At 38.1% G+C, this 23,242-nt stretch overlaps 1 protein-coding gene and 1 non-coding gene across 4 annotated transcripts in view; both read left to right on the top strand.

The window, feature by feature from the left end:
• Window positions 1-1,116: 1,116 nt before the first annotated feature.
• The window catches only part of LOC138704920 (uncharacterized), a 73,694-nt gene continuing 51,568 nt past the window's right edge, over window positions 1,117-23,242 (top strand). For all 3 annotated transcript variants that reach the window (XM_069833322.1, XM_069833320.1, XM_069833321.1), the window contains exon 1: window positions 1,117-1,241. The gene's annotated coding sequence lies outside the window, so the exon portion shown is untranslated. The remainder of the gene's footprint in view (window positions 1,242-23,242) is intronic.
• TRNAS-GGA (transfer RNA serine (anticodon GGA)) lies at window positions 13,804-13,875 on the top strand. Its single transcript has one exon. It is a non-coding gene; the product is annotated as a tRNA-Ser (tRNA).

The raw sequence follows: 23,242 nt of genomic DNA, 5'->3' as shown, positions 1-23,242 counted from the left end.
AGTACGTAATGTAACAGTGGCATTTAGGAACATTTACGTACGTACGACTAGTATGCAATATAACAGTGGTGTTTAGGACGCTAAATGATCACATACTTCCCTCTATGCCATGTGATGCAGTACGATGTCATAATGAGTCGAGATGTGAATTCCTGGAAATGAAATCTTTTCTAATGCTAAATTGAATTCGTAGATCAGGTTTGTTCGAAGCAGGAAATGTAATGTAATTTTAAATTATTTGTAAATTGGTCACGAAATCGAAATGGATCCAAGTGGTAAATAAAACCTAACCTATTCTTCCTCTTCTGCTTAGCTAACGGTGACAATAGTGTTCAATTTCTCCAAAAATGCATAAATAAAAGCTATAATCAATTCGGCCGCGCTAAACTTCATATTAATAATGTACCGTCATGAAGAATAATAATCTCATTGTAATGAAATATGAAAATTTACCGTTGTACTTTTTTTTTTAACAAAAGAACTTCAATAATACAGTCATGTTTCAACAGACTTTAGTTTAATTTTAGGAATTGGTAATGAAACTAAAACTGTAAAGTATTTGGAAATGAAACATAACCTATATATTTTCATCTCCCTTGATAAAATTCACAATGTAGTTACTATAATACAGGCATTATGTTATTTGATAGAATCCTATACTCAATTAACATCAATTCCAAGATAATGTGTACATTTTTTAAAGACGATCTTCGTATCTTTACTATTTATCTTTTACTTTAGTTTCCAACATGTATTTCAGTACAACGAAATGATTCCCAATTCTGCTTTCAAACAGTAGCGCCAACTTATATGGGCTTGTCGTGTTGTGAGATTTTAAGGCTCGTTAAATGTTTGAGCCCACCCACTGTTTTCCAAAAGTTGGTGTCACTGCTTTCAATAGTACTAAATATGTTCCGTTCTGTGGAACAGGCGTTGTCATAATGTAGTTCCAAAGTGAAATGAGTATTTGTAACCGCAAGTATTTCGTACTAGCTCAGAGCAACACTGTTATTTTGGAACATAGTGTTCCAAGGTGCTGTTACTTTTTGGAACAGTTCCAACATAGTGTTCCAAGGTGCTGTTACTTTTTGGAACAGTTCCAAACAAGGAACAGTTTCCAAAATAACTGTTACGTTATTTTTTCCCCACCTCTAATACTATGGGACAAGGAGACGTTTGCAGCACTATAAATTGTAAGAAAAAGAGGTGAGAGATTTCCTTCTTCCGAAAGATCCAGGAAGGTAAGTTTATAAAATATAATATACTATATACTTTATGAAATTAATATATAGACCTTATGTATTTCATTTTTCAATAGTTGAAGAAAGATGTTAATTAAAAAAAAAACACGATATCGAAAGTACAATACGTTTTTCGTTTGCTAGGGAAAGAAAGAGTCTGTGATGAGGTGATAGTAGCGATCCTGGTGGTTAGCAACTATCTATGGATGCATATTTATTAAGTATTGACTTAAAACAGACTGTATATACTAGACTGTGGTGACACGATATTTTAACATACGGTGTTTCCTCCATTTTAGTATAGAGCTCAATGACACCATCACGAACGATATACACGAACTCTGAACCGGTCTGGTCGGTTTATAACGATTATTTCGTTTGTATGTACTGTCGACAGCTGAAGACCATGGATAAATATATTATGGGCCTATATGACCTTGACAAGTTCGGAACGAGTGGAGTCTGCAGGCAGCTAAATATAGTTGTCACGTGGGCGAAGCGAAGAGATAAGATAAAGTACGCTTTTCTATTGAATAGAATTCAGAGTTCGGCCACTGACTGGCCAGACGAAGCCAATGTAACTAGAATACGTAGACAATGCTGTCATAATGCTATCGGTCGGCAATATTGTGGTTCGTTATCTCTTCTGTTTTTATATATTTGTCGTGAATATTATTTATTTTACCAACTGAGTGTATAACATAATTTATTCTCCACATCTTGATTACACAACTTTTAACACTGTATCACTTCGGAATATGTATGATAAGAACTTTCTTGTGTTAAATTTTAACGTACCTTGTTAATATGTTTCGACCTATTTTGGGTCATCTTCAGAACTGGTCGTTGTTGGTCTTGGCGCCTCTTGTTTCCTGTGAGGGTGCGTTAGAAGTGTAGAGTCAAAGAGTGTATATGTTTTGAAATTGAGTTGTGTGTTGATAATATCGTTGGGGTGTGTTTTCGTGTGTCTGTATATTTCATATTGTTCTAGTGTGTTGAGTTTCTGGCTTTTTGGTTGGATGTGCAGTATTTCCATGTCTGTGTTGATGTCTCTGTAGGTGTGGTTGGCATTTGTGATGTGTTCTGCATATGTGGAGGTGTTTTGTAATTTTGTTATGGCTGTGATGTGTTCTTTGTAAAGTGTTTGAAATGATCTGCCTGTCTGTCCTATGTAGAAGTTGTTGCAGGTGTTACATTTGAGTTTGTATACGCCTGTGTGGTTGTATTTGTTTGTCTGTGTTGTTTGTGTGTTGAGATGTTTTTGGAGAATGTTATTTGTTCTGTATGCGATGTTGTAATTTAATTTCTTGAGTGAGGTTGCAATTTTATGTGTGTTTTTGTTTTCGTATGTTAGTGTGATGTATTTTTTTGTGTTCTTGTGTTTGTGTTGTATTCTTCTGTTTTTTGTGGTTTTGTTTTGTCTTACGTAATATGTTGTCTATTATGTTGGGATTGTATCCGTTTTCTTGTGCTATGTATTTGATTGTGTTTAGTTCTTCGTTGTAATCCTGTTGGTTCATTGGTATGTTGAGTAGTCTGTGTACCATTGTTCGGAATGCAGCTTGTTTGTGTTGTGTGGGGTGGTTGGATGTGTTGTGTATGTGTGTTGTTGTTGTGGGTTTTCTGTATACTTTGAACGTGTGTTAGTTGTCTACTTTTGTTATTGTGATGTCTAGAAAATTTATGGATTTGTTGTTTTCAATTTCTAATGTGTAGTGTAGCTTTGGTTGTATTTTGTTTATGTGTTGATGTAGGTTTTCGATCTGTCTTTTGTTTCCTTTGTATAGTATTAGTATGTCATCTACGTATCTGTGCCAATATATGATGTTGTCTGCGTGTTTGTTGTTGTCTTTGTTTAGTATGTATGTCTGTTCTATGTGGTGTAAGAATATTTCAGCTAGTATGCTGGAAATGGGTGATCCCATGGGTAGGCCTTCGGTTTGTGTGTGATATTGTTATTGTATGTGAAGTAGTTTTGTTTTGTGATGATGTCTGTGGTGTCGTGAGAAGACAGAGAATGTACTGAGAGGACAGATAGTGTAGTGACAGGACACTGATTGGACTGAAAGCACATAGAGTAGACTGACGGGACAGAGAAAGGACTGTGACGGCATAGAGTGGACTCAGAGGACAGAGACTGGACAGAGGGGATAGGTGGTGTAGTGAAAGAACAGATATTGGACTGGAAGCACATAGAGTGAACTGAGGGAACAGAGAATGGACTGCGACGACATAGAGTGAACTCAGATGATACAGAGTTGACCGAGAGGATAGAGAGTGGACTGAGAGCACAGAGAGTGTAGTGACAGAATAGAGATTGGACTGAGAGCACAGAGAGTGGACTCGGAGCACAGACAGTGCACTGAGAGGACAAAGAGTGGACAGAGAGGAAAGATACTGGACTGATAGGACAGATACTGGACTGGAAGGACAGAGAGTGTAGTGACAGGAAAGAGATTGGATTGAGAGCACATAGAGTGGACTGAGAAGACAGAGAGTGGATGTGAGAACATAGAGTTGACTGAGAGGAGATAGAGTGGACTGAGTGGACAGATAGTGTAGTGACAGAACAGAGATTGGACTGAGGGCACATAGAGTAGACTGAGGGAATAGAGTGGACTGAGACGCATAGAGTGGACTCAGAAGACTTAGACTGGGCTGAGAGTACAGAGAGTGGACTGAGAGGACAGACAGTGTAGTGAAAGAACAGAGATTGGACTCACAGCACATAGAATGGACTGAGTAATATGACATAGAGTGGACCTAGAGTACAGAGAGTGGACGGAGAGCACAGAGAGAGCAGAGACAGATCAGAGATTGGACTGAGAGCCCATAGAGTGGACACAGAGCACAGACAGTGGACTGAGAGGACAGAGTGACCTGAGATGACATAGAGTGATCTGAGAGGACAGATACTGGACTGGTAGGACAGAGAGTGTAGTGACAGGACAGAGGTTGGACTGAGAGCACATAGAGGGGACTGAGAGGAAAGTGAGTGGACTGAGAGGACAGACAGTGGACTCAGATGACATGAAGTGGACTGAGAGCACATAGAGAAGATTGAGAGGACAGAGAGTATGGTGACAGAACAGAGATTGGACTGAGAGCACATAGATTGGACTGAGGGGACAGAGAGTTGATTCAGATTACATGGAATGGATTGAGAGGACAGAGAGTGGAGTGAAAGTACAGAGATTGGATTGAGGGGACAGAGTGGACTGAGATGATTAAGAGTGGACTGATAGGACAAAGAGTGCAGTGACAGGTCATATATTGGAATGAAAGCACATAGAGTGGACTGAGACGAAAGAGAGTGAACTGGTGGGACAGAGAGTATAGTGACAGGACAGAGATTGGACTGAAAGCATATAGAGTGGACTTAGAAAACATAGAGTGTACTGCGAGGGCATAGAGTGAACTGAGAGGATAGATACTGGAACTGCTAGGACAGAGAGTGCAGTGACAGGACAGAGATTCGACACAGAGCACATAAGTGGCCTGAGAAGAGAGAGTGTACTGAGAGGACATAGAGTGGATTGAGAGGACAGATACTGGAATGCTAGGACAGAGAGTGTAGTGAGAGGACAGAGATTGGACTGAGAGCACAAAGAGTGGACTGAGAAGACAGAGAGTGGACTGAGGGGACATACAGTGGACTGAGACGTCATAGAGTGGACTCAGATGATATAGAGTGGACTGAGAGGACAGAGGGTGTAGTGAAAAAAAACAGAGATTGGACTGAGAGCACATAGAGTGGACTGAGGGGACAGAGAGTGGACTGAGAGCACTTAGAGTGGACTGGAGGGACAGAGAGTGGACTGAGGCGACATAGAGGGGACTCAGATGACATAGAGTGGACTGAGAGGATAGAGAGTGGTCTGAGAGCATAGAGAGTGTAGTGACAGAACAGAGATTGGATTGAGAGCATATAGAGTGGACTGAGAGCACAGACAGTTGACTGAGAGGACATAGAGTGGACTGAGAGGACAGACACTGGACTGGTGGGGCAGAGACTGTAGTGACAGGACAGAGAATGGACTGAGAGCACATAGAGTGAACTGAGAAGATAGAGATTGGACTGTGAGGACATAGAGAGGAAAGAGAGAACATAGAGTGGACTCAAATGACATGGAGTGTACTGAGAGGACAGAGAGTGTAGTGACAGAACAGAGATTGGACTGAGATCACATAGAGTAGACTGAGGGGACAGAGTGTATTCAGATGACATGGAGTGAACTGAGAAGACAGAGAATGGACTGAGAGGACAGAGAGTGTAGTAAAAGTACAGAAATTGGATTGAGGTTACAGAGAGTGGACTGAGACGACACAGAGTGGACTGAGAGGACTGAGAGTGTACTAATAGTGCAGAGAGTGTTGCTACAGGACAGAGATTGGACTGAGAGCTCATAGAGTGGACTGAGAGGAAAGAGAGTGTACTGGTAGGACTGCGAGTAGAGTGACAGAACAGAGATTTTTACTGAGAGCACATACAGTGGAATAGGAAGAGAGAGACTGGACTGAGAGGACAGATACTGGACTGGTAGGACAGAGAGTGTAGTGACAGGAGAGAGATTGGACTGACAGCACTTAGATTGTACTGAGAAGACAGAAAGTGAACTGAGAGGACATAGAGTGGACTGAGAGGACAGAGTGTTCTGAGACGACGCAGGGTGTAGTGAAGGAACAAAGATTAGACTGAGAGCACATAGAGTGGACTGAGGGGACAGAGATTGGACTGAGAGCACATAGAGTGGACTGAGGGGACAGACAATGGGCTGAGACGACATAGAGTGGACTCAGATGACACAGAATGGACTAAGAGGATAGAGAGTGAACTGAGAGCACAGAGAATGTAGTGACAGAGCAGAAATTGAATTGAGAACACATAGAATGGACAGAGAGCACATACTGTCGACTGAGAGGACGTAGAGTGGACTGAGAGGACAGATACTGGACTGGTAGGACAGAGAGTGTAGTGTCAGTACAGAGATTAGACTAAGAGCACATAGAATGGACAGAGAGTATAGAGAATGGACAGAGAGAACAGGGGGTGTAGTGACAGAACAGAGATTGGACTATGAGCACATAGAGTCGACTGAGAGGACAGAGGGTGGACTGAGAAGGCATAGAGAGAACTGAGAGGATAGAGACTGGACTGGTAGGACAAATATTGGACTGAGAGCACTTAGAGTGCACTGAGGAGCGGACAGTGAAGACACAGAGTGGACTGAGACGACAGAGAGTTGACTCAGAATGCATAGAATGGACTTTGAGGCCAGAGAGTGTAATGACAAATCACAGACTGGACTTAGGGTACATAGAGAGGACTGATAGGACAGGCAGTGGACTGAATGGACATTAGAGTGGACTCAGATGACATAAAGTGGACTGAGAGAATAGAGAGTGGACTGAGATCACAGAGATTGTAGTCCCAGAACAGAGATTGGACTGAGGGCACATGGATTGGATTGAGAGCATACAGAGTGGACTGAGAGGACATAGAGTGGACTAAGAGGACAGAGATTGGACTGAGAGGACACAGAGTGGATTGAGAAGACAGAGAGTGGACTGTGAGGACGTAGAGTGAAAATAGTCTTATATGCAGTTTGCTCTTATTTAACATGTAGCCAATTTACCCCATACCATGTGTCAATCTGCCTCCAGGGCGAGATAAGTTGACTCAATCTGCAAGTTTCAAAATAATACAACATTTCAAATTTAAATCGTGATGAAATCTAAATTCAAATATCTCTCCACATAGCCAGAGAACCACGTAGAACGACTATCTTTGAGGATTTCATAAAATGCTATGCAAAGTACAGAAAAAAAAAATGAAACGTAAAATTTGAGCCAATCTGCCTCCCTCTCTTTGTGTACCACTTTTCTCCTTTGTTTTCCTTTGCTCTCCTTGTCTTTCCCTTGTTCTCCTTGTCTTTCTCTTGTCATCCTTATCTTTTCCTTATTCTCATTGTCTAACCCATGTTCTCATTGTCTAACCCATGTTCTCATTGTCTTCCCCATATTCTCATTTACTTTCCCATATTCTAATTGTCTTCCCCAAGTTCTCATTATCTTCCCCATGTTCTCATTGTCTTCCCCAAGTTATTGTCTTCCCCCACATTCTCATTGTCTTCCCAATGTTCTCATTGTCTTCCCCAAGTTCTTATTGTCTTCCCCACATTCTCATTGTCTTCCCCATGTTCTCATTGTCTTCCCCAAGTTCTTATTGTCTTCGCCACATTCTCATTGTCTTCCCCATGTTCTCATTGTCTTCCCCATGTTCTCATTATCTTCCCCATATTCTCATTGTCTTCCCCATGTTCTCATTGCCTTTCCTTTGTCCTCCTTGTATTCCTTTTCTTCTCCTTGTATCTTCCTTGTTCTCCTTGTATCCCTCTTGTTCTTGTTGTAACCCTCTTGTTCTCCTTGTATTACCCTTGTTCTATCTTTGTATTACCCTTATTCTCATTGTACTTCTTCAATTTCCGTTGTTCTCTTTATGTTCCCCTCTCCTTTTTTCTCGCCCTCTTCAATAACCTCTTCTACGTAAATATCAAATGAGCATAGTAATGCTATGCATCTTCGACAGATGGTGATTACATCCTCACATAGCTGTATGTAAAGATATACAGTATAGTAAAGCAATGGACCTGTCGATTTATTTTATCGAGATTCTCCCGTTTTCCCAATATATAGTTCATCATTCTGTAAAAATATTTCTTCATTGCATTATCATTCCATGAGCATTCCTCCGGTCACTGGCCGGAGACTAGTCCAGGAGGCATTTGGGCTGCCTGCATAGAACCATGGTTACGTAGCACACATTAGCGCAGTCGATCGGTGTAGATAATAATGCGCCCAGGTCGTAGTAGAGCAGCAGATTCACCCCATATTCAGAAATATTTTGATAAAAGAACAAGGATGTTTCACGTTACATTAAAAATTACATTTATCCAAATAGATTCGGTGAACTTTATCACTGTGCTTCCTACACAGACATTAGATGTGAGGCCATTGCCTTACCTTACTGATGGATGAAAGTATTCTCACAGAATGAATACTATCAAGTTGAAAGCAAAGAATTCTTTAAAATATCATTACAGACCGCAGGTACCAAGTCAGGCGGCTGGGACCTTTGCTTGCTAATATCGAGCCGCCCAAACGCATTTTTGGTTAGATGTAGAGAAGTATTCGTCATGTTTGCCTTCACAATCGCCATATAACAGCTTCCTTAACAGACTGAAAAGGATTCTCTGTCTCTAACTACAGGACCAACCTCGATTCACGGAAATCAGCGCCGGAATATAATGCTACAATCACTCTAAAAATATATTTCTGGTTCTTTTGATAAGATAATATAATCAAGTAGAAGATAACATTTTAAGGTTAGGTTAATGTACACTTCCAGAGAAAAAAAAATGACAGCTTGAATTGCGCATGCTCAATGTTTCAAAGCTGTGGTACACACGAGATCGCTTTGGCAGTTATTAAAATTCATTTTAAATCCATTGTTGTAACCCGAAAGGCATTTGAAAAGATGCGATGAAAATGGATCTATTCTTAATAGTAGGTAAATATTTATAAATCGTGCAGTAAAATAGAATGATGGTAAAGGAAATTAATCTGCATAACTAATTTAGAAAATCTTTCCTCAATAGTATCCGAACCCTGAATTTTGTAGTCTGCGGGCAAACACGCTAGCACAGAGCTATCGGAATTATTACGATGAATTATGCAAATCTGGCTTTCAGGTAGTAGCTCCCTGTAAAGCAGGTTTGAATAATTTCAAGGAAAAATTGTTCCGGGGCCGGGTATTGTTCCCGGGACCCTTCGCTTAGCGTGCGAACGCTCTACCGACTGACCTACCCCAGGAACCATACACGACACCGTCACAATTTTTCCTTTGTATAAACACAACTCAAGTGAGCTGACAAGACGCCAGAACTCAACTATGAGTGCACACAATACTCTTTGTGGCTTAAATTGTGGCTTTCTGTTAACGTATCTCAGTAACGAATGTATTATGCAAATCTGGCTTTCAGGTAATAGTTCCCTGTAAAGCAGGTTTGAATAATTTGAAGGAAAAATTGTTCCGGGGCCGGGTGTCGATCAAGAGACCCTTCGCTTAGCGCGCGAACGCTCTACCGACTGAGCTACCCCAGGAACCATACACGACACCGTCACAATTTTTCCTTTGCATTCACACAACTCAAGTGAGCTGACAAGACGCCAGAATTCAACTATGAGTGCACATAATATTCTGTGTGACTTAAATTGTGGCTTTCTGTTAACGTATCTCAGTAACGAATTTATTAAGCAAATCTGGCTTTCAGGTAATAGCTCCCTGTAAAACAGGTTTGAATAATTTCAAGGAAAAAATGTTCTGGGGCCGGGTATCGATCCCAGGACCCCTCGCTTACCGCGCGAATGCTCTACCGACTGAGCTACCCTAGGAACCATACACGACACCGTCACAATTTATCCTTTGTATTACGATGAATTGTCATAATCGGGTTTTTGGTTTATCTATCGTGTTTGTTTAATAACTCTTAGGCAATCATTTAATCTTATTTTCAGGTTTGTGAAATATCTTCCTGTAATGCTATTCAAATAATAATGCGTTGAAAATAGTTAAATCGTTGTGTTGTGAATCATGCTCTGTAAGGAGCTCCAAGAGTCGGGCCATTTTTTTAATTCTGGGACTGTACAATTGAAGACCACCCTCTAACAATGGTATGATGTCGGGTCTAAGGGTTTTCACCACGGTAGGCTACAGATAGACATATTGTTTCAATCATAGTTCACACTGCGTGTTTTGGTCACGTTGGGCAAATAGGTACATTATAAAATAATAATGATGGTTTTCGTCACGAGAAAATTCACTATTCTTATAATTCTCATAGCGTTCCACAATCCTAGAAATTCTGACATCTGTATTAAGATACAGTACTTTCTCTTCTTCTTGGTGGGTGAGAAGCCAGACTGCAATCTTTCGATGTCGATGTCTCCAAGTTCAATTTTAGTAAAAATTTTTTCTTCCATGAAATAGTTGATTTTAGGTCATTGTTAACTTCATTTATTGCGTAATTTATTGACCGGTGTAGGTGCAGATATATATATATATATATATATATATATATATATATATATATATTTGTAAGTCGTCAGCAAATAAGATGTCTGCAGTGTTTAATAGATTGTGAGATGTCATTTATATAGATCGTAAAGAGTAGAGGTCCAAGAACTGAACTCTGTGGTACACCTGCACCCACGGTACGCCAGGAAGAAAACCGATCGCAGACTCGCACACATTGTTGGCGTACTTGAAGGTAGGAAGTGAACCACGAAACTGAATTTTCTGATAGATTAAGGGCTCGGAGCTTGCATAGTAACAGATCTATATGAACTGAGTCAAAGGCTTTGTTGAAGTCCAGAAGTGTCAAAATGGTCAAATTTTGTTTGTCGGAGGCTTCCCGTATATCTTCCGTAACTTTAAAATAATGCTCTATTTGTCTTATGTCCAGTTTCTGAAGCCTGTCTGATAGTCGTCAAGTAAATTGTCTTCAATCAATAAGTCCGTCAATTGTTTGTGAACAATGCGTTCCGTCTACACCTGTGAAGTAACGGCTAGCGCGTCTGGCCGCTAAACCAGTGGCCCGGGTTCGATTCCCGGTCGGGGTAAGTTACCTGGTTGAGGTTTTTTCCGGGGTTTTCCCTCAACCCAATATGAGCAAATGCTGGGTAACTTTCGGTGCTGGACCCCGGACTCATTTCACCGACATTATCACCTTCATCTCATTCAGACGCTAAATAACCTGAGATGTTGATAAAGCGTCGTAAAATAACCTACTAAAACAATGCGTTCCAATTCTTTAGACAAGGTGGACAGGAAGGGTAGGCTGATAATCGTTTGGGTTTGAAGGATTATTATTTTTATGACGGAGATGTACATAAGTTTTCTTCCATAGGGTCGGATATGTCAAGGTCATAAGCGAGACATTAAAGATGTGTGTCACAATTGGCAATATTACGTCAATGATTTTACTCAGTAGAACAATGCTGATGGAGTAAACTCCTTCAGCTTTTGTACTTTCCGTTTCATAGCTCTCTTTATGTCTACGTTTGTTACGTATGAGAAAAAAAATTCTCGGTCGTTTGACAGGTCGCTTGCAGTAGTTCATGCATTTGAACTTTGTCTTTTCGGGATTTACTTCCAAACCTATCTCTTTACTTGCTTCCAGTAAAATTCCCGTGTTTTCCCTAATCGTTTGTGAATTTTCTCCTAACATATTCACGTCATCCGCATACACAGCAGCTGATGAAACCCGTTCAATTCCAAACCCTCTCTGTTATCCTGGACTTTCCTAATGGCATATTCTAGAGCGAAGTTAAATAGTAAAGGTGATAGTGCATCTCCCTACTTTAGCCGGCAGTGAATTGGAAAGGCATCAGATAGAAACTGGCCTATACGGACTCTGCTGTAAGTTTCACTGAGACACATTTTAATTAATCGAACTAGTTTCTTGGGAATACCAAATTCAATAAGAATATTATATAAAACTTCTCTCTTAACCGAGTCATACGCCTTCTTGAAATCTATGAATAACTGATGTACTGTACCCTTATACTCCAATTTTTTCTCCAATATCTGTCGAATACAAAAAATCTGAACAATAGTCGATCTATTACGCCTAAAACCACACTGATAATCCCCAATAATTTCATCTACATATGGAGTTAATCTTCTCAAAAGGATATTCGACAAAATTTTGTACGACGTCAACAAAAGTGATATTCCTCGAAAGTTACTACAGTTAGTCTTGTCCCCCTTCTTAAAAATAGGTACGATTATGGACTCCTTCCACTGTTCTGATACAATTTCCTTTTCCCAAATAGCAAGTACAAGTTTATAAATTTTGATAGATAATGCCCTTCCACCCTCTTGTATTAATTCTGCTGGAGACTTGTACTTTTTCAGATTTTCTATCGCAATTTTTACTTCAGGAAGTGTGGGTTCCGGTATGAATGGCTCAGCAGTTTGTATTTGAATTTCGTCCTGATCATTTCTATTTGGCCTATGTATATTTAGTAGCTGCCCAAAATAGTTTTTCCATCTGTTTAGGATTGAATGAGAGTCTGCAAGTAAGTCACCATTCTCATCCTTGATCACGTTTACCCTTGCCTGATATCCGTTTTTAAATTCCTTTATACCCTTATATAAATCTAAGTTACCACGAACTTAATTTATATTTGAATTTTCATCGAAATCCGTTCAGCCATTATCGCGTGAAAAGGTAACAAACATTCAGACAGACAGACAGACATACAAACAAAAATTTCAAAAAAGCGATTTTCGGTCTCATGATGAATAATTATACATGTTAACACCAATTATTTTTGGAAAAGCGAAAGTTACCAGAAAAATTTTGGCTACCGATTTATTATTAGTATATATTATATTATATTATATTATATTATATTATATTATATTATATTATATTATGTTATATTATATTATATTGTTATATTATGTTATATTATATTATATTATATTATATTATATTATATTATATTATATTATATTATATAAAAAAGAGTGTTGATAACGGATGTACTCCGATAAGTAAATTTTTAATATATTGTGGGGGCTCCTGAATCTCAGGAGGAACAAATTTTACAACAGTGCAACATAATCTGTCTTGGCTCATTACCCAATTTTTTTACATTGCATTTATTGCATATATATATTATGTATTTTAACACGATTCAATAGAGCATAGTTAAAATATGAATTATAAAATAATGGATTGCTAAGCTAACGTACTATTACTGCATACTAAATTAATACACTCTCGTTGTTTGTTAATTCTCTGAGATGAAAATGAATATTACATAAATATTATTTTAAGAAATATAGGAAACGAATGTACAGAATAGCCTATCAAGCTTTCTGTGCATGAGAAGCTATTCTAATCTTATCTGTCCTCGATTCACTCAGAAGTTACTGTAATAACATTGTAGCATTATGTCCATCTAGAGAACCTACACTTTCCAATGGTGATATAATAATTAATTATACAAATCGGTTAATTTAGCTTCCGATATTACTTGATACAAACACAGAAACATTCTCTGTAAGCTATGTTTCATAGATTTCGATTGTTGTTGTCCAAGGCCCCTTATAGACGAAGTCATTTGTTTTCATTTCATTACACCGCCTTAGATGGCATTGTATTTCAATTTTAAAATTCATTTATCTCATTAAATATCAGTCCTATCAGAATTTTGTAAAGAGTAAAACGTATCGGAAATATTTATTTATTTATTTTGATGTACCGAAGTACATATGATATGCGTAATAAATCACTTCGTGATTTAAAGACGGCGCCCATACCGTCGGACCCCGGCCAACCAGTCACTCATCTGAGTGCACCTCTACACATGTATGGACTTCGGTCCTGCGTGCATAGACATCTATGACGTAGTGCAGAGGGCGGCCACTAGAGGGAACCCAAGAGATGGAGCTTAATCTGAGACGATTCTCAACGGTGTCGGGATTGTATCCGGCGTGGCTTAGTGGTTAAAGCATCAGCACGGAGAGCTGAAAACCCGGGTTCAAATCCCGGCGCCGGAGAGAATTTTTCTCCGTTCCATCTCTCTCTCATCAGTATCGGAAATAGTTTTTAAAGAAACTTTTGTTATGTAATATATTTCATAAAAATCAATAATAAGCGAGATATTTCGATTTATTTATTTCAGGCCCCCTTATAACCCCCTTTTAAATAGAGTATTTTGAATCACATATTATACCCTATAATATAAGTTACAACGAACTTAATTCCAATTTTCATCGAAATCCGTTCAGACATTATTGCGTGAAAAGGTAACAAGCATCCGGACAGTTAGCAGACTGACAGACAGACATACAGACAGATATACAAAAAAAAAAAAAATTCAAAAAAGCGATTTTCGGTTTCAGGATGGTTAATTATACATGTTAACACCAATTATTTTTGGAAAATCGAAAATTACCAGTAACATTTTGGCTACAGATTTATTATTAGTATAGATTGCAATAGGCCTATAGGCACCGTGCATGGGTCTCAAAATCGTACTGGTGGCGCCGCGCTGTGTCTCAATTCCTAATTAACTACAGGCTCTCAGTCATTCACTAGTCATGTGTGATATAGAAATTATATGCGGCTTTCTGCCGTAAAAAAGTTGTAATATTAGTAAGAATGGGTTCATTGATTCATAATGTTCTGTCCAAGGGCAGGTCTTTCACTGCAAACCCAGCAATCTCCAGACTCAGTGGAAAGTTCAGTACTGCTAGAGGAGTGTAAAAATGAAACCACAAATTTCCTGAAATATCAGTGAAGTTGTTTGGCATTTAAATCAGATTTCAGACCATTGAATGAGGGTGAACAGTCATATTACGTAAACATTAATATACTTATATTTTATGTCATGACGTCTGTAATATTTGTGTGTGTAATGTCTCTATAAATTACGTACGTATTTTAATGTGATTTAATTCTAAAAGTAGTCTTAATTACACTTCCTGAATAATGGGCGACTGCAAATTCTCTAAAACACAACACATATGAACAATATCAACATACTACCTCTGATTGAGGTTCTAGCTGATATGTACATCTGTTATCAGGCTGTACATCTCACTTGACAATATGTGTCAGAGGAAGAACAATATTGTTTGTATGCATATGAAGTCTGACTAGTGTAATTTGTAGCTAGTCGGCGATATATGCAATGGAAGGGAAAAGGAACTGGCCACTCTACCCCATGATATTATGACCTAGTTGCCTCATAAGTGGTGCCTTGTTGGTATCACTTATGAGGTTCAGACTTCTCTTTGGGCAGTTGAATAAACAACATGATCAACATGCGGAAGCAGTTCAATTGATAATTTGTGTAAAATGTTAAACTGTATATTTTAATTCGCTGAATGCACCTTTCAACATGAATTCGAACACTGGCAACGCTGTAAGTAGTTTTGACTACTTCAGCTGTTAATTTACCATCATGCAGATACGGTGGAGTAACAACAATGCTCCCTTTATCGGAGAGGTTTGTTATTATTCCGGGAAAACCTGACTTCATCACCACCTTCTAATAAAGTCAATAATACGCAATCAGTTGTTATGAATGTGTCACTCGATCTGCCACGGTAGCATTTAGATTTCAAGGCCACCATCTGATCCGCGTTGGGTGGCTGTTCCACTTCTGAACAATTAATTGTCACTCTACATTTTTCAATATTGCAGGCATTGTTTCCTGAATACTTTCTCTTCTAGGCCGAAACCCAAAATTACAGTAACCATTGTGGATGTCAACAACATTAAAGTGGCGGTAAAATAGGTACAGTTTCCCTAGAAAAGGATGAGACGATTGAATATTCCTAAGTCTCAGATGTAAGACACTGCGCATGATCAGAGACCAGAGCACTGATACACAAGATAACGAATATTGAATTACTTGAATTCAGGCTATTTGGTTTGTTACTAGCATCGTTCCGAAATTCACTTCAAAAACTGCAAAAAATATGATAATATTACGTAAATAAAATATAAATATATACATAAATCGTGTAGTTAAATCGACAATGGACCTTCATGACTAGATAGACACTCCGCACAGAAAGGAAAGCTTTCGTGTCGTTTCAATAGCTCAGACGCTAAGACTTTTGCGTCTCGTGTAGAAGAGTGCGAGTTCGATTCCTAGTCTACACAACGATTTCTTTTGTCTAAATAACTTTGAAATAGCTAAATAATGTTGAAATAGAGTTTTACAAATTCCTCAGATTAAGTGTTAATGATCACAGACAATACAAAATTACAAGTTATAATATTGTAAACGTTAATCTAATGAATGCCTTTTACATACACACATACAATGTAAATGCATATGTATTAAAAACTAACAATTAAAATGAAATTGAAAAATATTCCTAAGCCACACAGACAAACTTTTACAAAGGTTTAGAGTCCTTAGGCTATGTCATTTATTGAGTAGTTATTACAATATTTTATTAGTAGCTTTCCCATATGTGTAAGAAATGCACTCGCACAAAACAATTTTTGTTAAAAGTGTGGCTTTGGATTATTTCATTCTCATCCCTTCAGTTGATTTTAACTATCTTATCTACGTGTTTGCAATAGTGTTTAATTTAATGTGCATTCAATTTTATTCGTGTTATGATTGAATGAAAAAGCACTGTTGCAGTTATTGACTAATTACATATATTAATACTAATTATTAAATGCATCTGTTAAGTAACCAATTGCAGTATCTTTTGCAATATCCTGAATGTTTAAGCTGTCAATAATATTTCTGTACTATATACTATAAGACATTAAAAGAATTTGCAGTAGATTTCGGATCCTCTAGTTTATAATCACTGGTTTTAATGAAAACATATTTTCTTTCTTAGAATATCTATAAGTTTAATTTTAATAATATTCCGAATAGCTTTAATTGCATTATCTGAATGTTGTACTTTTCTATTCAAATGTATTCTATTGCCCTCTTTCATAATTTTTGATAAATTGCACCGTACTTCTTGTAGTATTTAAGAACATGAGGATCATTACATTGCAACTCAATACATATAGATTCTTCTTTTTAATACATGAGCTTTTTAAGTCCCTGCGTTATCTACATGTTTTTACTTTTGGAATTTTTCACAACATTGAGTGGAGAACATCCACTAAAGTGATTCTGAAATTAAAGTGAAAAATACAATACATTTACTCTTAATATCAGTAGTACCAGTATCATATACATTTTTCCAAGATTCATTTTGTAGACATAAATGTAAATAGTCACTAGATACAGCATTTACGACCCTTTTTTAGTTTTTAAATTAATATTTTGAAATTGTTCAGTGACATTGGAAACACTTAGGACTTGTTTATCATGTTCAGACAAGCCATTGATTATAGGTTCTGTCGAATAGGAATTCAGTCTAATTCTGTGTACAAAACTTTTATCAATGGTTGTGCTACTTCAGCTTGTATGCTGGTGGGAAAATGACTCTACGACTAAGGTTTCCAGTTTCAAGGAGTGAATTTAATTTACTTTTACGGAAAAGTTCCGAGAGATAATCTATGTTTATGTCACTACAGATCACAAATTCCATATGAGATTTCTAAAGTCTTTTCTTTACAAATTCAATGTTGGCTATAAATATTAATAAATAATGTAAGAAATATGAATGATTGTAGTTAGAAGTCTGATTCACATTATAAAAAGCAAGAAGTTACATTCCGCTGCAAGATTCGAACTTTCGTCGTTTGGTTTTGTCGTCCAACGCATAAGCACGGACCTATTCAATGCTAATGTTAATAACCTAGAATTTAGCTGTAGCAATGTGGTGTCATAACTTGGGATTTGTTTACTTAATGTAATTAGAGTTAATTTGATTAGTTTTGCCACAATAATTGGACTTCTGTTATATCCTGTTATTTAAATATTTAATTTATGGTTGATTTATTAACTCTTACTGTGCAAGATGCCCCTTAATTCACTAATTCTATATCACGCTAAATAGTCATTGTCTATACTAAAGTATTATCGTCATCCCTCATTTCTCATCGTAATGGCGAACCGACGTGACATGAGACAGCGAGTTATAGCTCTAGTTGAGGCTGGATATGGGGCTAGATCTGCTGGCCGTTTGGTCAGTGGTCCTGGAAGTACAGCCGCGAGGGGGTTCATCGTTACAAAATTCAGGGGAGGTCGAAAGAGGATGCTCTCTTATTCGAGACAGTTCGACTGGACCCCATTCGGACTGCTAACGAAATAAGAGCAGCATCTAACTTTCCCGGTTCTTCATAGACTGTGATCAGCAGGTTGAGGAACCGTGGTTTTAGAAGCCGGAGGGCTGCGCAAATGGAAATATTGGGGGAAGCACAAGCTGTCAACCATCTTGCCTTCGCTACCAATCGAGTGGATTTCGATTGGAGAAATGTATGATGGTATGTGGACAAGATTTTAAGTTAACGGGTCTCTTTTTGTTTTTTTATGATTTTTGTTTCAGGAAGAATACTTTTAACTTCCAAGTAAGATTTATTTATTTTTTGACGATGTTCAGCCCACTTGTAGACCAAAAAATTGGGCATAAATTATTCCATATTTTTCAACAAATTATACGGTCGAGGTACTCTGAACAAATTAATTACACCTCAATAAAAAAAGAGTTTAACCTGGGATCGAACACGAAACGTTTCGGTTATACGGTGGAACCGACACGCTACTATATGAGCTACCGAGACAAGACAGTGACAGCCGCAGTCCAGAATGTAGATCCGATAGCAGGCATTTGCCATTCGGTACAGAGAAGCAATGATATTTTGTTACCCGAGCTATGTTGTGAAATCGTGGCCTTAAATGGCTATCTTCTTCGTGATCCTTATCCTGGTCCTTGTCCTTGTAACAATTCTTGTTCTATTTGTCATGGTACTTATCGTTATACGTCGATATCGAGTGAACCGCGCTGTGGAACTTTAACTTCCGACAACCAAGAATCGTCTCATTCTTTTTAAGGGTAACTGTACATCATAATTTTAATGGTACGATTAACTCCGAACATCACCCTCATAGCAGAATACGACAATCCAGTTTTCATTTTAATTGCAAAATATGAGTAGAAGATTTTTATTACTAATCCTACTCTTGGACAGAATTTTTCGAAAGCTTTCGATGTGAAATTCACTAATAAAAATGGCAAAAATAATATGTATGGTCTACATCTTGGGGCGTTTCGACTATCTATGGTAGCTATTTTTGGGTTAAATGATAGAATTAGAAATATTTCTTATGATTCTACGGGTATGATTGTGTTTCAATTGGCAGCAATTTTAACAATATATTCGAAACCACAAATGTCATTCCCATTAAGTCTGGTAGTTCTGTCCCATATTTTATTGTAGAATAATTTCGGAAACCTCGCATTTCATTAAACATATCATCTATTCCTGAACGCTTGTCATAACATTTCTTATGTGACTTCTGTTCGGCATGTAATGTAATCTTTTTAAAATGTTATGGTTTATTTAACGACGCTCGCAACTCCAGAGGTTATATCAGCGTCGCCGGATGTGCCGGAATTTTGTCCCGCAGGAGTTCTTTTACATGCCAGTAAATCTATTGACATGAGCCTGTCGCATTTAAGCACACTTAAATGCCATCGACCTGGCCCGGGATCGAACCCGCAACCTTGGGCATAGAAGGCCAGCGCTATACCAACTCGCCAACCAGGTCGACGTGTAATCTTTTATAAAAATACTGGGAACGTTACGCTAGTTTTGGGGGTGTTCTGATCTCGTTCCCAATAAAATGAATACCGCAAATTCGTGCTGCGGGTGTTGGTTTCCAAGGTGAACCATCAGCACTTGAAATCAAGAATTAAATATCGATATGAATACATTTAAAAATAAGTATATTATTTTTATTGTTGCTAATATTACACATAATGTATATGTAAAGAACTCAGTAATTATGTACTTTTTGAAATTTAAATGATAAATTCCTGTTGTTGTTAACTTAATGGTTATTTATAAACATAATACTATATACAGTGCATTCTATTTTTTATATCAGGCCTAGTATATAATAATACTATGATTACAAGCAGTGTAGCCTTATTTATTTTCGTCTGCGTACTGCATAGATCCACAATTAGCGTCGTTGCGCTTCAGTTTTCTGTTTTGGGAATGAATAAAATCAATATCGGTTGGTGTGTTCCTATAAGCATTACTACACTCAAGAACACAGCAATTTGCGTTACCTTTCCGCTTTTTAGGATCATCCATATTTCTAATCATTTAACCTGAGATGTTAAGTATATTCATACGCTTCAAGCACAACTCTATCGCTGCTGTCCCGCAGTTAGTAACAACAGTCGCCACCAGAGGAGCTTGCACGGTGCCTATATTCGCGTATGCACTCCGCGAAGCGCCAACATGATGCTTGTATCTTATCTGTAGGCCCAGATGATGTCGTAGCGGACTTCGTAACAGTCTTCTTCCATAAGCAAAGCTTAACAAATTGTACGACAATTTTTAAACATTATTAAAAGCTAGGTAAAATCGGAATACACATTGGAAAAGCTCATGTATGCTTATGTATTACATTTGGATTATATGCAACTCTTGTACTTGGGCGTGGCAAGCGATTGAAGATGGGTAATGAGTAAAAGTTATTGCATGTTTTCAGTAATTGTGTAACAATTGACAAAATACTCGTTATGGAATAAAGTAAATTATATACTGATGCTCGATATTAGGAAATCCGGATCTCCTTCAATATTTGCCGTCATTCCAAACCACACATGATCAGTATTACTGTCAGTATGTTGTTTTTATTTGTTAATGCTGACAGTATTATTGACAGTGTATGGTTTGCAATACAGTTTCTCTGCTATAGGCTGGTTATACCTGGTAGAATATTGCTCATGGGGTTAATGTTAAACTGATGTGTCCAGATATTGAGAAGATAAGCACAGACCCACAGTGTGAATGACGGACCTCGGACAGGTCGTCCCCCATCACAACACTACTGCAACATTGCTGCCTGCAGATCGCAGCATGTAGAGCTACACACTCCACAGCCACACCACCAGATATCTACAGAGTGATCTCGCCCGGCCCACGTGAAATTTTCTGATCAAACTAAACGCACAAGATTTCACTAAGTGAGTTTTCACTCAAGGAGACCCATAGTAGTGTTCCACTGCTCCTGCGTATCGGATCCATAGAAGGAACTGGGTTCTAGCTCACCAAAACTGGATGATGGAAGAGTGGCGTAAAGTTTTATTCTGTGACGAAATTAGAGTATCATTAAGGCATGATACAAGGCGTACTAGGGCTTGGAGACAATCTGGGCGCCGCCATCAGTACAGCCAGTGCAAGAAGTCGATCCATTTCGTAATGGATCTTACATGTTCTGGGGTGGAATCAAGATGAGTTGCCGAAAATCCCTAATTCCTATCGTTGGCAACTTGAATGGTCCACGATAAGTTATAAGGATTCCAGTACCTACCTATTATATTTTCAGAATACGAATGGGGAATAATTTCATGTTAACTACGGTAATGCTATACCCCGTTGTCACGGATGTCCTATGCTATCTTCAACAAAATAACACCTTCTGGGTGGACTGACCTGCCCAATCGCCCGACATAAATCTTGTCGAATATACGTGCCACTTAAGAAGGAAATTTTTTAGCGTCCATATCTACTTCACTTTTTTTCAGTAAGTTATTGTGCCAGCCACAGGAAGTTCTCAATGAAATTATAAGAAACATGCCGCGAAGGGTAGAAGGACTGAACAGTAAAGAAAGAGTAGTCACTTAGGCAAAACTTAGTCACTTCTGATTAGCTACAGTGCACGAAAGGGTTGAGTAAAGAGGGATAAATTCTTGTTGGAACAAAATGAGAAATGAAGAGAGAGAAAAGTGTAACAATTTGGCAATGATATGTTTTCATTTTAGTTGTTTTTGTTTTTCTTTTGGGGGGGCAGTATGTACACATAAAATGTATTACATTGACGTATATGTGCCCCAACTCTTACTATGGAAAATTATTGTTGTGTTTATTTCTATTTTTCGATATTATGCGAGTATTCTAAATCTAAATATAATTTACAGTGGTGAATCCTTCCGGGCTGACGAAACCTCGAGCACTTGGAACACCTATTGTGTATTGTAGTTTTTTCTCGCTTTGTCCTCGATAGATACTCTGTCTCACGAGACATTGTGTTGCGAAGTCATCTGCAATTTGAATCCAGAATTTCGTTCACACACATCTACTCTCAAAATCAAGGCGCTTTTTAAATCAGAAACAGCTGCTGGTAAATATTTTCGGGAAAAATTTTTTACATAGGCTTCATAAATTTACGACGTATAAAATATTGTTCCCCACCCCTTTCGAAGGAAACAATTCTGGCTATCTTTCTCTTCTAAAAAATTCATCATTATCTTATAGTCCAATATCAATCATGTAACCCCTACACCATCGAGGACGGCTGACCTCCAGGTTTTGCATCGCTTCTGAAAGAGCTGCTGTAATAACAATAAAATAACCGTCACTATCTGCCGGATCTAAATCCGCGAAATTCGGAAATATAGAGGTATAGAGCTGCTTGTCGGGCGGGACATAGAGCATCCTTAAGTTTTCTGTCCAAATAGGCTTTTTTGCACATCTGTGATGGAATGAGTTGCGTGTCGACTCTGCTGTCCAGGTAAGTCTGCTGTCCAGGTAAGTCTGCTCCATCTTCCTCCATTCTCCACACTACGCATTCCTCTTCAGCCTTCAAATTCATATACCATACCTTTGGTGGCGGTCTGCCATACTTCACGTATTTAAATGGGTCGTCATCAACGAGTTAGATACTATAGAGAGGCTAAAGACCTCAGAAAGCTGAAGACAATTGAACATTGGTCCGCCATGTTTCGGTTAGTCAAAACAAAGGGGCGTGGCTCGGATGTTGTAGGAAATGACTGTGATGAAGTTAGTATTACTGTGAACTGAGTTACATATTAAGACTATGTTAATAAGTAAAAAGGAAAATACACACAAAACTTTACGTTAGATAACAGCTGTAGGCCTATGTTTTATTAGTTTCACTAAATATAGCCCAGGTATTAAATGACAAGCTATACTCGATGCAACCAAAGCAAAGCACCTAAAGACGGATGAATTTAATCGGCAGAAGAAAAATAAATATTTTTTTGACTTCGTCGCAAATTTAATTACCTTACAGCTAATCTAACCTAATATGAAATTATGTAATTCAGTGCTCACCAGGTGATTTCAAGAGAGACGACGTATGTAACTAATAAGAGTAAAATATAGGAAAGGTAGTGGCGAAAATTAAAAAAAATATCCAGTAATTAAGTTATTGAGAAAAATTCATTTGAAATTGGAATTAATACAGAGAACTTTTGAAAACTGCAATTATTAAAACTACAAATAACCTCT

The sequence above is a fragment of the Periplaneta americana genome, chromosome 8 (genome assembly GCF_040183065.1).
Source record: "Periplaneta americana isolate PAMFEO1 chromosome 8, P.americana_PAMFEO1_priV1, whole genome shotgun sequence".
Taxonomy (NCBI): Eukaryota; Metazoa; Arthropoda; class Insecta; order Blattodea; family Blattidae; genus Periplaneta; species Periplaneta americana.
The sequence above is the reverse complement of the archived record's forward strand: the minus strand, read 5'-3'. Positions and strand labels throughout refer to the sequence as shown.